This window comes from Elephas maximus, chromosome 7 (genome assembly GCF_024166365.1).
Source record: "Elephas maximus indicus isolate mEleMax1 chromosome 7, mEleMax1 primary haplotype, whole genome shotgun sequence".
NCBI lineage: Eukaryota > Metazoa > Chordata > Mammalia > Proboscidea > Elephantidae > Elephas > Elephas maximus.
Window position 1 is genome coordinate 5,401,258 of NC_064825.1, and position 17,801 is coordinate 5,419,058.

Consider the following 17,801-nt stretch of genomic DNA (forward strand, 5'->3'; position numbering starts at 1 on the left):
TAACGCTAGTCCATTTGTAAGCCTAGACCGAACACTTATAATAACCCTGATCCTAACACTAAACTTAATCCTAATCCTAAACCTACACCTAATCCTAACCCTAACCTTAACTCTAACCTTGACCCTAAATAGAACACTAACTCTAACCCTCGACTTGGACCTAAATCTAAATCTTACCCTACACCTAACCCTAAACTTAAACCTAACCCTAACCCTAAACCTAAGCCTGACTCTCAACTGAACCCTAACCCCTAACCTAATCTTCTCCCTTAACATAAACTTCACCCTAACCCTAACCCTAAAACTAAACATAACACTAAATCTCACCCTAACCCTTACCCTAACCCTAATCCTAACCAAAACACTAACACTAATCCTAAACTTAACTCTAATCCTGACCCTAACTCTAACTCTAGCCTAATCCTAACCCTAGAACTGACCCTACACACTCAGCTTAAATGGAAACCTAGCAGTAACCTTCACCGGAATATCTAAACCTAACCCCAACCTTTAACCTAACCCTATTTTTTTTATCTCTAACCTTAACATAGCCCTAAACTTAACCATGACTGAAACCTAACACTAACCCTAACACTAACTCTAAACCTAACCTTAACCCTCAACTTAATCCTAACCTTATCCCTAACCCTAACCCCTAATGCTAACCCTACCTCAAACCTCACCCTTAACTTAAACTTCACCGTAACCCTAACCCTAAAGCGAACACTAACCCGAACCGTAAACCGAACCCTAAACCTGACCCTAACATTAACACAGACAGCTAACCCTAACACTAAGCCTAACCCTAAACTTAACCCTAACCTTAACACAAACACCAAACCCTAACGCTAACCCTCATCCTTCACCTAAACTTCACCCTAAACAGAAGCCTAAACCTAACCCTAAAACTAAACCTAACCCTAAACTATTCCCTAACTCTAGCCTAACCCTAAACCTAACCCTAACTCCAGCCCTAACCCTAACTGTAACACCGTAAAACATCAGCTTAACTGTAAACCTAACACTAAACCTCACACAAACCCCTAACCCTTTCCCTAACCCTAACCATATCCCTCATCCTAGCCCTAACCCTAACCTAAACCTAACCCTTACTCTAACCCTAAACTTAACCCTAACCTTCTCTCTGCCCTACCCTAACCCTAACTCTAACAATAACTCTAAACCTGCCCTAACCGTAACCCTGAACCCTAGCACTAACTCTAACTCTAAACCTAACCCTAACCTGGCCCTACCCTTTAGCGTAAACCTAGCCTGAAACCTAGCCTTACATCTACCCGAACCCTAACCCTATTCCTAACCCTAACACTAACCTTAACCCTACTCTAACCTTAAACCTAACCCTGACTATTAACTGAACTTCACCCTAACTCTAAGCCTAGCTCTAACTCTAACCGTAACCATAACAATTACCTTAAACCCTCACCTTAACTGTAAACCTAAGCCTAACCCTCACCCTAACCCTTAACCGTATCCCCAACCCTAAACCTAATGCTATCCCAAACCTTATCCCTAACCCTAACCCTAATACGAACCATAACCCTAACCTAACCCTAATATTAACCCTAAACTTAACCCTACCCGAACCATAAACCTAACCCTAACACCCTAAACCTAACGTCTAACACCATCTCTAATCCTAACCCTTATCATAACCATCACCCTTAACCGAAACTTCACACTAACACTAAACCTAACCTCATGCTAACCCTAAACATAACCCCTAACCCTAACCCGAACCCTAAACCTAACCTTAACACTAACCTGAACACAAACCCAAACTCTAGCCCTAACTCTAAAAATAACCCTCACCCTATCCTAAACTTCATCCAAACCCTAACCCTAACTTTAACCCTAAACCTAAACCTAACCTAAACCCTAACATTGAACCAATCTCTATCAATAACGCTAGTCCATTTGTAAGCCTAGACCGAACACTTATAATAACCCTGATCCTAACACTAAACTTAATCCTAATCCTAAACCTAGACCTAATCCTAATCCTAACCCTGGACCTAATCCTAACCCTAACCTTAACTCTAACCTTGACCCTAAATGGAACACTAACTCTAACCCTCGACTTGGACCTAAATCTAAATCTTACCCTACACCTAACCTTAAACTTAAACCTAACCTTAACCCTAAACGTAAGCCTGACTCTCAACTGAACCCTAACCCCTAACCTAATCTTCTCCCTTAACATAAACTTCACCCTAACCCTAACCCTAAAACTAAACATAACACTAAATCTCACCCTAACCCTTACCCTAACCCTAATCGTAACCAAAACACTAACACTAATCCTAAACTTAACTCTAACCCTGACCCTAACTCTAACTCTAGCCTAATCCTACCCCTAGAACTGATCCTACACATTCAGCTTAAATGGAAACCTAGCAGTAACCTTCACAGGAATATCTAAACCTAACCCCAACCTTTAACCTAACCCTATTTTTTTTATCTCTAACCTTAACATAGCCCTAAACTTAACCATGACTTAAACCTAACACTAACCCTAACACTAACTCTAAACCTAACCTTAACCCTCAACTTAATCCTAACCTTATCCCTAACCCTAACCCCTAACGCTAACCCTAAGCTCAAACCTCACCCTTAACTTAAACTTCACCCTAACCCTAACCCTAAAGCGAACACTAACCCGAACCGTAAACCGAACCCTAAACCTGACCCTAACATTAACACAGACAGCTAACCCTAACACTAAGCCTAACCCTAAACTTATCCCTAACATTAACACAAACACCAAACCCTAACGCTAACCCTCATCCTTCACCTAAACTTCACCCTAAACATAAGCCTAACCCTAACACTAAAACTAAACCTAACCCTAAACTATTCCCTAACTCTAGCCTAACCCTAAACCTAACCCTAACTCCAGCCCTAACCCTAACTGTAACACCGTAAAACATCAGCTTAACTGTAAACCTAACACTAAACCTCACACAAACCCCTAACCCTTTCCCTAACCCTAACCATATCCCTCATCCTAGCCCTAACCCTGACCTAAACCTAACCCTTACTCTAACCCTAAACTTAACCCTAACCTTCTCTCTGCCCTACCCTAACCCTAACTCTAACAATAACTCTAAACCTGCCCTAACCGTAACCCTGAACCCTAGCACTAACTCTAACTCTAAACCTAACCCTAACCTGGCCCTACCCTTTAGCGTAAACCTAGCCTTAAACCTAGCCTTACATCTACCCGAACCCTAACCCTATTCCTAACCCTAACACTAACCTTAACCCTACTCTAACCTTAAACCTAACCCTGACTATTAACTGAACTTCACCCTAACTCTAAGCCTAACTCTAACTCTAACCATAACCATAACAATTACCTTAAACCCTCACCTTAACTGTAAACCTAAGCCTAACCCTCACCCTAACCCTTAACCGTATCCCCAACCCTAAACCTAATGCTATCCCTAATCCTAACCCTAATACGAACAATAACCCTAACCTAACCCTAATATTAACCCTAAACTTAACCCTACCCGAACCATAAACCTAACCCTAACACCCTAAACCTAACGTCTAACACCATCTCTAATCCTAACCCTTATCATAACCATCACCCTTAACCGAAACTTCACACTAACACTAAACCTAACCTCATGCTAACCCTAAACATAACCCCTAACCCTAACCCGAACCCTAAACCTAACCTTAACACTAACCTGAACACAAACCCAAACTCTAGCCCTAACTCTAAAAATAACCCTCACCCTATCCTAAACTTCATCCAAACCCTAACCCTAACTTTAACCCTAAACCTAAACCTAACCTAAACCCTAACCTTGAACCAATCTCTATCAATAACGCTAGTCCATTTTTAAGCCTAGACCGAACACTTATAATAACCCTGATCCTAACACTAAACTTAATCCTAATCCTAAACCTAGACCTAATCCTAATCCTAACCCTAGACCTAATCCTAACCCTAACCTTAACTCTAACCTTGACCCTAAATAGAACACTAACTCTAACCCTCGACTTGGACCTAAATCTAAATCTTACCCTACACCTAACCCTAAACTTAAACCTAACCCTAACCCTAAACCTAAGCCTGACTCTCAACTGAACCCTAACCCCTAACCTAATCTTCTCCCTTAACATAAACTTCACCCTAACCCTAACCCTAAAACTAAACATAACACTAAATCTCACCCTAACCCTTACCCTAACCCTAATCCTAACCAAAACACTAACACTAATCCTAAACTTAACTCTAATCCTGACCCTAACTCTAACTCTAGCCTAATCCTAACCCTAGAACTGACCCTACACACTCAGCTTAAATGGAAACCTAGCAGTAACCTTCACCGGAATATCTAAACCTAACCCCAACCTTTAACCTAACCCTATTTTTTTTATCTCTAACCTTAACATAGCCCTAAACTTAATCATGACTTAAACCTAACACTAACCCTAACACTAACTCTAAACCTAACCTTAACCCTCAACTTAATCCTAACCTTATCCCTAACCCTAACCCCTAACGCTAACCCTAAGCTCAAACCTCACCCTTAACTTAAACTTCACCCTAACCCTAACCCTAAAGCGAACACTAACCCGAACCGTAAACCGAACCCTAAACCTGACCCTAACATTAACACAGACAGCTAACCCTAACACTAAGCCTAACCCTAAACTTATCCCTAACATTAACACAAACACCAAACCCTAACGCTAACCCTCATTCTTCACCTAAACTTCACCCTAAACATAAGCCTAACCCTAACACTAAAACTAAACCTAACCCTAAACTATTCCCTAACTCTAGCCTAACCCTAAACCTAACCCTAACTCCAGCCCTAACCCTAACTGTAACACCGTAAAACATCAGCTTAACTGTAAACCTAACACTAAACCTCACACAAACCCCTAACCCTTTCCCTAACCCTAACCCTATCCCTCATGCTAGCCCTAACCCTGACCTAAACCTAACCCTTACTCTAACCCTAAACTTAACCCTAACCTTCTCTCTGCCCTACCCTAACCCTAACTCTAACAATAACTCTAAACCTGCCCTAACCGTAACCCTGAACCCTAGCACTAACTCTAACTCTAAACCTAACCCTAACCTAGCCCTACCCTTTAGCGTAAACCTAGCCTGAAACCTAGCGTTACATCTACCCGAACCCTAACCCTATTCCTAACCCTAACACTAACCTTAACCCTACTCTAACCTTAAACCTAACCCTGACTATTAACTGAACTTCACCCTGACTCTAAGCCTAACTCTAACTCTAACCCTAACCATAACAATTACCTTAAACCCTCACCTTAACTGTAAACCTAAGCCTAACCCTCACCCTAACCCTTAACCGTATCCCCAACCCTAAACCTAATGCTATCCCTAATCCTAACCCTAATACGAACAATAACCCTAACCTAACCCTAATATTAACTCTAAACTTAACCCTACCCGAACCATAAACCTAACCCTAACACCCTAAACCTAACGTCTAACACCATCTCTAATCCTAACCCTTATCATAACCATCACCCTTAACCGAAACTTCACACTAACACTAAACCTAACCTCATGCTAACCCTAAACATAACCCCTAACCCTAACCCGAACCCTAAACCTAACCTTAAAACTAACCTGAACACAAACCCAAACTCTAGCCCTAACTCTAAAAATAACCCTCACCCTATCCTAAACTTCATCCAAACCCTAACCCTAACTTTAACCCTAAACCTAAACCTAACCTAAACCCTAACCTTGAACCAATCTCTATCAATAACGCTAGTCCATTTGTAAGCCTAGACCGAACACTTATAATAACCCTGAACCTAACACTAAACTTAATCCTAATCCTAAACCTAGACCTAATCCTAATCCTAACCCTAGACCTAATCCTAACCCTAACCTTAACTCTAACCTTGACCCTAAATAGAACACTAACTCTAACCCTCGACTTGGAGCTAAATCTAAATCTTACCCTACACCTAATCCTAAACTTAAACCTAACCCTAACCCTAAACCTAAGCCTGACTCTCAACTGAACCCTAACCCCTAACCTAATCTTCTCCCTTAACATAAACTTCACCCTAACCCTAACCCTAAAACTAAACATAACACTAAATCTCACCCTAACCCTTACCCTAACCCTAATCCTAACCAAAACACTAACACTAATCCTAAACTTAACTCTAACCCTGACCCTAACTCTAACTCTAGCCTAATCCTATCCCTAGAACTGATCCTACACATTCAGCTTAAATGGAAACCTAGCAGTAACCTTCACAGGAATATCTAAACCTAACCCCAACCTTTAACCTAACCCTATTTTTTTTATCTCTAACCTTAACATAGCCCTAAACTTAACCATGACTTAAACCTAACACTAACCCTAACACTAACTCTAAACCTAACCTTAACCCTCAACTTAATCCTAACCTTATCCCTAACCCTAACCCCTAACGCTAACCCTAAGCTCAAACCTCACCCTTAACTTAAACTTCACCCTAACCCTAACCCTAAAGCGAACACTAACCCGAACCGTAAACCGAACCCTAAACCTGACCCTAACATTAACACAGACAGCTAACCCTAACACTAAGCCTAACCCTAAACTTATCCCTAACATTAACACAAACACCAAACCCTAACGCTAACCCTCATTCTTCACCTAAACTTCACCCTAAACATAAGCCTAACCCTAACACTAAAACTAAACCTAACCCTAAACTATTCCCTAACTCTAGCCTAACCCTAAACCTAACCCTAACTCCAGCCCTAACCCTAACTGTAACACCGTAAAACATCAGCTTAACTGTAAACCTAACACTAAACCTCACACAAACCCCTAACCCTTTCCCTAACCCTAACCATATCCCTCATCCTAGCCCTAACCCTGACCTAAACCTAACCCTTACTCTAACCCTAAACTTAACCCTAACCTTCTCTCTGCCCTACCCTAACCCTAACTCTAACAATAACTCTAAACCTGCCCTAACCGTAACCCTCAACCCTAGCACTAACTCTAACTCTAAACCTAACCCTAACCTGGCCCTACCCTTTAGCGTAAACCTAGCCTTAAACCTAGCCTTACATCTACCCGAACCCTAACCCTATTCCTAACCCTAACACTAACCTTAACCCTACTCTAACCTTAAACCTAACCCTGACTATTAACTGAACTTCACCCTAACTCTAAGCCTAACTCTAACTCTAACCATAACCATAACAATTACCTTAAACCCTCACCTTAACTGTAAACCTAAGCCTAACTCTCACCCTAACCCTTAACCGTATCCCCAACCCTAAACCTAATGCTATCCCTAATCCTAACCCTAATACGAACAATAACCCTAACCTAACCCTAATATTAACCCTAAACTTAACCCTACCCGAACCATAAACCTAACCCTAACACCCTAAACCTAACGTCTAACACCATCTCTAATCCTAACCCTTATCATAACCATCACCCTTAACCGAAACTTCACACTAACACTAAACCTAACCTCATGCTAACCCTAAACATAACCCCTAACCCTAACCCGAACCCTAAACCTAACCTTAACACTAACCTGAACACAAACCCAAACTCTAGCCCTAACTCTAAAAATAACCCTCACCCTATCCTAAACTTCATCCAAACCCTAACCCTAACTTTAACCCTAAACCTAAACCTAACCTAAACCCTAACCTTGAACCAATCTCTATCAATAACGCTAGTCCATTTTTAAGCCTAGACCGAACACTTCTAATAACCCTGATCCTAACACTAAACTTAATCCTAATCCTAAACCTAGACCTAATCCTAATCCTAACCCTAGACCTAATCCTAACCCTAACCTTAACTCTAACCTTGACCCTAAATAGAACACTAACTCTAACCCTCGACTTGGACCTAAATCTAAATCTTACCCTACACCTAACCCTAAACTTAAACCTAACCCTAACCCTAAACCTAAGCCTGACTCTCAACTGAACCCTAACCCCTAACCTAATCTTCTCCCTTAACATAAACTTCACCCTAACCCTAACCCTAAAACTAAACATAACACTAAATCTCACCCTAACCCTTACCCTAACCCTAATCCTAACCAAAACACTAACACTAATTCTAAACTTAACTCTAATCCTGACCCTAACTCTAACTCTAGCCTAATCCTAACCCTAGAACTGACCCTACACACTCAGCTTAAATGGAAACCTAGCAGTAACCTTCACCGGAATATCTAAACCTAACCCCAACCTTTAACCTAACCCTATTTTTTTTATCTCTAACCTTAACATAGCCCTAAACTTAACCATGACTTAAACCTAACACTAACCCTAACACTAACTCTAAACCTAACCTTAACCCTCAACTTAATCCTAACCTTATCCCTAACCCTAACCCCTAATGCTAACCCTACCTCAAACCTCACCCTTAACTTAAACTTCACCGTAACCCTAACCCTAAAGCAAACACTAACCCGAACCGTAAACCGAACCCTAAACCTGACCCTAACATTAACACAGACAGCTAACCCTAACACTAAGCCTAACCCTAAACTTAACCCTAACCTTAACACAAACACCAAACCCTAACGCTAACCCTCATCCTTCACCTAAACTTCACCCTAAACAGAAGCCTAAACCTAACCCTAAAACTAAACCTAACCCTAAACTATTCCCTAACTCTAGCCTAACCCTAAACCTAACCCTAACTCCAGCCCTAACCCTAACTGTAACACCGTAAAACATCAGCTTAACTGTAAACCTAACACTAAACCTCACACAAACCCCTAACCCTTTCCCTAACCCTAACCATATCCCTCATCCTAGCCCTAACCCTAACCTAAACCTAACCCTTACTCTAACCCTAAACTTAACCCTAACCTTCTCTCTGCCCTACCCTAACCCTAACTCTAACAATAACTCTAAACCTGCCCTAACCGTAACCCTGAACCCTAGCAGTAACTCTAACTCTAAACCTAACCCTAACCTGGCCCTACCCTTTAGCGTAAACCTAGCCTTAAACCTAGCCTTACATCTACCCGAACCCTAACCCTATTCCTAACCCTAACACTAACCTTAACCCTACTCTAACCTTAAACCTAACCCTGACTATTAACTGAACTTCACCCTAACTCTAAGCCTAGCTCTAACTCTAACCGTAACCATAACAATTACCTTAAACCCTCACCTTAACTGTAAACCTAAGCCTAACCCTCACCCTAACCCTTAACCGTATCCCCAACCCTAAACCTAATGCTATCCCAAACCTTATCCCTAACCCTAACCCTAATACGAACAATAACCCTAACCTAACCCTAATATTAACTCTAAACTTAACCCTACCCGAACCATAAACCTAACCCTAACACCCTAAACCTAACGTCTAACACCATCTCTAATCCTAACCCTTATCATAACCATCACCCTTAACCGAAACTTCACACTAACACTAAACCTAACCTCATGCTAACCCTAAACATAACCCCTAACCCTAACCCGAACCCTAAACCTAACCTTAAAACTAACCTGAACACAAACCCAAACTCTAGCCCTAACTCTAAAAATAACCCTCACCCTATCCTAAACTTCATCCAAACCCTAACCCTAACTTTAACCCTAAACCTAAACCTAACCTAAACCCTAACCTTGAACCAATCTCTATCAATAACGCTAGTCCATTTGTAAGCCTAGACCGAACACTTATAATAACCCTGATCCTAACACTAAACTTAATCCTAATCCTAAACCTAGACCTAATCCTAATCCTAACCCTGGACCTAATCCTAACCCTAACCTTAACTCTAACCTTGACCCTAAATGGAACACTAACTCTAACCCTCGACTTGGACCTAAATCTAAATCTTACCCTACACCTAACCTTAAACTTAAACCTAACCTTAACCCTAAACGTAAGCCTGACTCTCAACTGAACCCTAACCCCTAACCTAATCTTCTCCCTTAACATAAACTTCACCCTAACCCTAACCCTAAAACTAAACATAACACTAAATCTCACCCTAACCCTTACCCTAACCCTAATCCTAACCAAAACACTAACACTAATCCTAAACTTAACTCTAACCCTGACCCTAACTCTAACTCTAGCCTAATCCTATCCCTAGAACTGATCCTACACATTCAGCTTAAATGGAAACCTAGCAGTAACCTTCACAGGAATATCTAAACCTAACCCCAACCTTTAACCTAACCCTATTTTTTTTATCTCTAACCTTAACATAGCCCTAAACTTAACCATGACTTAAACCTAACACTAACCCTAACACTAACTCTAAACCTAACCTTAACCCTCAACTTAATCCTAACCTTATCCCTAACCCTAACCCCTAACGCTAACCCTAAGCTCAAACCTCACCCTTAACTTAAACTTCACCCTAACCCTAACCCTAAAGCGAACACTAACCCGAACCGTAAACCGAACCCTAAACCTGACCCTAACATTAACACAGACAGCTAACCCTAACACTAAGCCTAACCCTAAACTTATCCCTAACATTAACACAAACACCAAACCCTAACGCTAACCCTCATTCTTCACCTAAACTTCACCCTAAACATAAGCCTAACCCTAACACTAAAACTAAACCTAACCCTAAACTATTCCCTAACTCTAGCCTAACCCTAAACCTAACCCTAACTCCAGCCCTAACCCTAACTGTAACACCGTAAAACATCAGCTTAACTGTAAACCTAACACTAAACCTCACACAAACCCCTAACCCTTTCCCTAACCCTAACCATATCCCTCATCCTAGCCCTAACCCTGACCTAAACCTAACCCTTACTCTAACCCTAAACTTAACCCTAACCTTCTCTCTGCCCTACCCTAACCCTAACTCTAACAATAACTCTAAACCTGCCCTAACCGTAACCCTCAACCCTAGCACTAACTCTAACTCTAAACCTAACCCTAACCTGGCCCTACCCTTTAGCGTAAACCTAGCCTTAAACCTAGCCTTACATCTACCCGAACCCTAACCCTATTCCTAACCCTAACACTAACCTTAACCCTACTCTAACCTTAAACCTAACCCTGACTATTAACTGAACTTCACCCTAACTCTAAGCCTAACTCTAACTCTAACCATAACCATAACAATTACCTTAAACCCTCACCTTAACTGTAAACCTAAGCCTAACCCTCACCCTAACCCTTAACCGTATCCCCAACCCTAAACCTAATGCTATCCCTAATCCTAACCCTAATACGAACAATAACCCTAACCTAACCCTAATATTAACCCTAAACTTAACCCTACCCGAACCATAAACCTAACCCTAACACCCTAAACCTAACGTCTAACACCATCTCTAATCCTAACCCTTATCATAACCATCACCCTTAACCGAAACTTCACACTAACACTAAACCTAACCTCATGCTAACCCTAAACATAACCCCTAACCCTAACCCGAACCCTAAACCTAACCTTAACACTAACCTGAACACAAACCCAAACTCTAGCCCTAACTCTAAAAATAACCCTCACCCTATCCTAAACTTCATCCAAACCCTAACCCTAACTTTAACCCTAAACCTAAACCTAACCTAAACCCTAACCTTGAACCAATCTCTATCAATAACGCTAGTCCATTTTTAAGCCTAGACCGAACACTTCTAATAACCCTGATCCTAACACTAAACTTAATCCTAATCCTAAACCTAGACCTAATCCTAATCCTAACCCTAGACCTAATCCTAACCCTAACCTTAACTCTAACCTTGACCCTAAATAGAACACTAACTCTAACCCTCGACTTGGACCTAAATCTAAATCTTACCCTACACCTAACCCTAAACTTAAACCTAACCCTAACCCTAAACCTAAGCCTGACTCTCAACTGAACCCTAACCCCTAACCTAATCTTCTCCCTTAACATAAACTTCACCCTAACCCTAACCCTAAAACTAAACATAACACTAAATCTCACCCTAACCCTTACCCTAACCCTAATCCTAACCAAAACACTAACACTAATCCTAAACTTAACTCTAATCCTGACCCTAACTCTAACTCTAGCCTAATCCTAACCCTAGAACTGACCCTACACACTCAGCTTAAATGGAAACCTAGCAGTAACCTTCACCGGAATATCTAAACCTAACCCCAACCTTTAACCTAACCCTATTTTTTTTATCTCTAACCTTAACATAGCCCTAAACTTAACCATGACTTAAACCTAACACTAACCCTAACACTAACTCTAAACCTAACCTTAACCCTCAACTTAATCCTAACCTTATCCCTAACCCTAACCCCTAATGCTAACCCTACCTCAAACCTCACCCTTAACTTAAACTTCACCGTAACCCTAACCCTAAAGCAAACACTAACCCGAACCGTAAACCGAACCCTAAACCTGACCCTAACATTAACACAGACAGCTAACCCTAACACTAAGCCTAACCCTAAACTTAACCCTAACCTTAACACAAACACCAAACCCTAACGCTAACCCTCATCCTTCACCTAAACTTCACCCTAAACAGAAGCCTAAACCTAACCCTAAAACTAAACCTAACCCTAAACTATTCCCTAACTCTAGCCTAACCCTAAACCTAACCCTAACTCCAGCCCTAACCCTAACTGTAACACCGTAAAACATCAGCTTAACTGTAAACCTAACACTAAACCTCACACAAACCCCTAACCCTTTCCCTAACCCTAACCATATCCCTCATCCTAGCCCTAACCCTAACCTAAACCTAACCCTTACTCTAACCCTAAACTTAACCCTAACCTTCTCTCTGCCCTACCCTAACCCTAACTCTAACAATAACTCTAAACCTGCCCTAACCGTAACCCTGAACCCTAGCACTAACTCTAACTCTAAACCTAACCCTAACCTGGCCCTACCCTTTAGCGTAAACCTAGCCTTAAACCTAGCCTTACATCTACCCGAACCCTAACCCTATTCCTAACCCTAACACTAACCTTAACCCTACTCTAACCTTAAACCTAACCCTGACTATTAACTGAACTTCACCCTAACTCTAAGCCTAGCTCTAACTCTAACCGTAACCATAACAATTACCTTAAACCCTCACCTTAACTGTAAACCTAAGCCTAACCCTCACCCTAACCCTTAACCGTATCCCCAACCCTAAACCTAATGCTATCCCAAACCTTATCCCTAACCCTAACCCTAATACGAACCATAACCCTAACCTAACCCTAATATTAACCCTAAACTTAACCCTACCCGAACCATAAACCTAACCCTAACACCCTAAACCTAACGTCTAACACCATCTCTAATCCTAACCCTTATCATAACCATCACCCTTAACCGAAACTTCACACTAACACTAAACCTAACCTCATGCTAACCCTAAACATAACCCCTAACCCTAACCCGAACCCTAAACCTAACCTTAACACTAACCTGAACACAAACCCAAACTCTAGCCCTAACTCTAAAAATAACCCTCACCCTATCCTAAACTTCATCCAAACCCTAACCCTAACTTTAACCCTAAACCTAAACCTAACCTAAACCCTAACATTGAACCAATCTCTATCAATAACGCTAGTCCATTTGTAAGCCTAGACCGAACACTTCTAATAACCCTGATCCTAACACTAAACTTAATCCTAATCCTAAACCTAGACCTAATCCTAATCCTAACCCTGGACCTAATCCTAACCCTAACCTTAACTCTAACCTTGACCCTAAATGGAACACTAACTCTAACCCTCGACTTGGACCTAAATCTAAATCTTACCCTACACCTAACCTTAAACTTAAACCTAACCTTAACCCTAAACGTAAGCCTGACTCTCAACTGAACCCTAACCCCTAACCTAATCTTCTCCCTTAACATAAACTTCACCCTAACCCTAACCCTAAAACTAAACATAACACTAAATCTCACCCTAACCCTTACCCTAACCCTAATCCTAACCAAAACACTAACACTAATCCTAAACTTAACTCTAACCCTGACCCTAACTCTAACTCTAGCCTAATCCTATCCCTAGAACTGATCCTACACATTCAGCTTAAATGGAAACCTAGCAGTAACCTTCACAGGAATATCTAAACCTAACCCCAACCTTTAACCTAACCCTATTTTTTTTATCTCTAACCTTAACATAGCCCTAAACTTAACCATGACTTAAACCTAACACTAACCCTAACACTAACTCTAAACCTAACCTTAACCCTCAACTTAATCCTAACCTTATCCCTAACCCTAACCCCTAACGCTAACCCTAAGCTCAAACCTCACCCTTAACTTAAACTTCACCCTAACCCTAACCCTAAAGCGAACACTAACCCGAACCGTAAACCGAACCCTAAACCTGACCCTAACATTAACACAGACAGCTAACCCTAACACTAAGCCTAACCCTAAACTCATCCCTAACATTAACACAAACACCAAACCCTAACGCTAACCCTCATTCTTCACCTAAACTTCACCCTAAACATAAGCCTAACCCTAACCCTAAAACTAAACCTAACCCTAAACTATTCCCTAACTCTAGCCTAACCCTAAACCTAACCCTAACTCCAGCCCTAACCCTAACTGTAACACCGTAAAACATCAGCTTAACTGTAAACCTAACACTAAACCTCACACAAACCCCTAACCCTTTCCCTAACCCTAACCATATCCCTCATCCTAGCCCTAACCCTGACCTAAACCTAACCCTTACTCTAACCCTAAACTTAACCCTAACCTTCTCTCTGCCCTACCCTAACCCTAACTCTAACAATAACTCTAAACCTGCCCTAACCGTAACCCTCAACCCTAGCACTAACTCTAACTCTAAACCTAACCCTAACCTGGCCCTGCCCTTTAGCGTAAACCTAGCCTTAAACCTAGCCTTACATCTACCCGAACCCTAACCCTATTCCTAACCCTAACACTAACCTTAACCCTACTCTAACCTTAAACCTAACCCTGACTATTAACTGAACTTCACCCTAACTCTAAGCCTAACTCTAACTCTAACCATAACCATAACAATTACCTTAAACCCTCACCTTAACTGTAAACCTAAGCCTAACCCTCACCCTAACCCTTAACCGTATCCCCAGCCCTAAACCTAATGCTATCCCTAATCCTAACCCTAATACGAACAATAACCCTAACCTAACCCTAATATTAACCCTAAACTTAACCCTACCCGAACCATAAACCTAACCCTAACACCCTAAACCTAACGTCTAACACCATCTCTAATCCTAACCCTTATCATAACCATCACCCTTAACCGAAACTTCACACTAACACTAAACCTAACCTCATGCTAACCCTAAACATAACCCCTAACCCTAACCCGAACCCTAAACCTAACCTTAACACTAACCTGAACACAAACCCAAACTCTAGCCCTAACTCTAAAAATAACCCTCACCCTATCCTAAACTTCATCCAAACCCTAACCCTAACTTTAACCCTAAACCTAAACCTAACCTAAACCCTAACCTTGAACCAATCTCTATCAATAACGCTAGTCCATTTGTAAGCCTAGACCGAACACTTATAATAACCCTGATCCTAACACTAAACTTAATCCTAATCCTAAACCTACACCTAATCCTAACCCTAACCTTAACTCTAACCTTGACCCTAAATAGAACACTAACTCTAACCCTCGACTTGGACCTAAATCTAAATCTTACCCTACACCTAACCCTAAACTTAAACCTAACCCTAACCCTAAACCTAAGCCTGACTCTCAACTGAACCCTAACCCCTAACCTAATCTTCTCCCTTAACATAAACTTCACCCTAACCCTAACCCTAAAACTAAACATAACACTAAATCTCACCCTAACCCTTACCCTAACCCTAATCCTAACCAAAACACTAACACTAATCCTAAACTTAACTCTAATCCTGACCCTAACTCTAACTCTAGCCTAATCCTAACCCTAGAACTGACCCTACACACTCAGCTTAAATGGAAACCTAGCAGTAACCTTCACCGGAATATCTAAACCTAACCCCAACCTTTAACCTAACCCTATTTTTTTTATCTCTAACCTTAACATAGCCCTAAACTTAACCATGACTGAAACCTAACACTAACCCTAACACTAACTCTAAACCTAACCTTAACCCTCAACTTAATCCTAACCTTATCCCTAACCCTAACCCCTAATGCTAACCCTACCTCAAACCTCACCCTTAACTTAAACTTCACCGTAACCCTAACCCTAAAGCGAACACTAACCCGAACCGTAAACCGAACCCTAAACCTGACCCTAACATTAACACAGACAGCTAACCCTAACACTAAGCCTAACCCTAAACTTAACCCTAACCTTAACACAAACACCAAACCCTAACGCTAACCCTCATCCTTCACCTAAACTTCACCCTAAACAGAAGCCTAAACCTAACCCTAAAACTAAACCTAACCCTAAACTATTCCCTAACTCTAGCCTAACCCTAAACCTAACCCTAACTCCAGCCCTAACCCTAACTGTAACACCGTAAAACATCAGCTTAACTGTAAACCTAACACTAAACCTCACACAAACCCCTAACCCTTTCCCTAACCCTAACCATATCCCTCATCCTAGCCCTAACCCTAACCTAAACCTAACCCTTACTCTAACCCTAAACTTAACCCTAACCTTCTCTCTGCCCTACCCTAACCCTAACTCTAACAATAACTCTAAACCTGCCCTAACCGTAACCCTCAACCCTAGCACTAACTCTAACTCTAAACCTAACCCTAACCTGGCCCTACCCTTTAGCGTAAACCTAGCCTTAAACCTAGCCTTACATCTACCCGAACCCTAACCCTATTCCTAACCCTAACACTAACCTTAACCCTACTCTAACCTTAAACCTAACCCTGACTATTAACTGAACTTCACCCTAACTCTAAGCCTAGCTCTAACTCTAACCGTAACCATAACAATTACCTTAAACCCTCACCTTAACTGTAAACCTAAGCCTAACCCTCACCCTAACCCTTAACCGTATCCCCAACCCTAAACCTAATGCTATCCCAAACCTTATCCCTAACCCTAACCCTAATACGAACCATAACCCTAACCTAACCCTAATATTAACCCTAAACTTAACCCTACCCGAACCATAAACCTAACCCTAACACCCTAAACCTAACGTCTAACACCATCTCTAATCCTAACCCTTATCATAACCATCACCCTTAACCGAAACTTCACACTAACACTAAACCTAACCTCATGCTAACCCTAAACATAACCCCTAACCCTAACCCGAACCCTAAACCTAACCTTAACACTAACCTGAACACAAACCCAAACTCTAGCCCTAACTCTAAAAATAACCCTCACCCTATCCTAAACTTCATCCAAACCCTAACCCTAACTTTAACCCTAAACCTAAACCTAACCTAAACCCTAACATTGAACCAATCTCTATCAATAACGCTAGTCCATTTGTAAGCCTAGACCGAACACTTATAATAACCCTGATCCTAACACTAAACTTAATCCTAATCCTAAACCTAGACCTAATCCTAATCCTAACCCTGGACCTAATCCTAACCCTAACCTTAACTCTAACCTTGACCCTAAATGGAACACTAACTCTAACCCTCGACTTGGACCTAAATCTAAATCTTACCCTACACCTAACCTTAAACTTAAACCTAACCTTAACCCTAAACGTAAGCCTGACTCTCAACTGAACCCTAACCCCTAACCTAATCTTCTCCCTTAACATAAACTTCACCCTAACCCTAACCCTAAAACTAAACATAACACTAAATCTCACCCTAACCCTTACCCTAACCCTAATCCTAACCAAAACACTAACACTAAT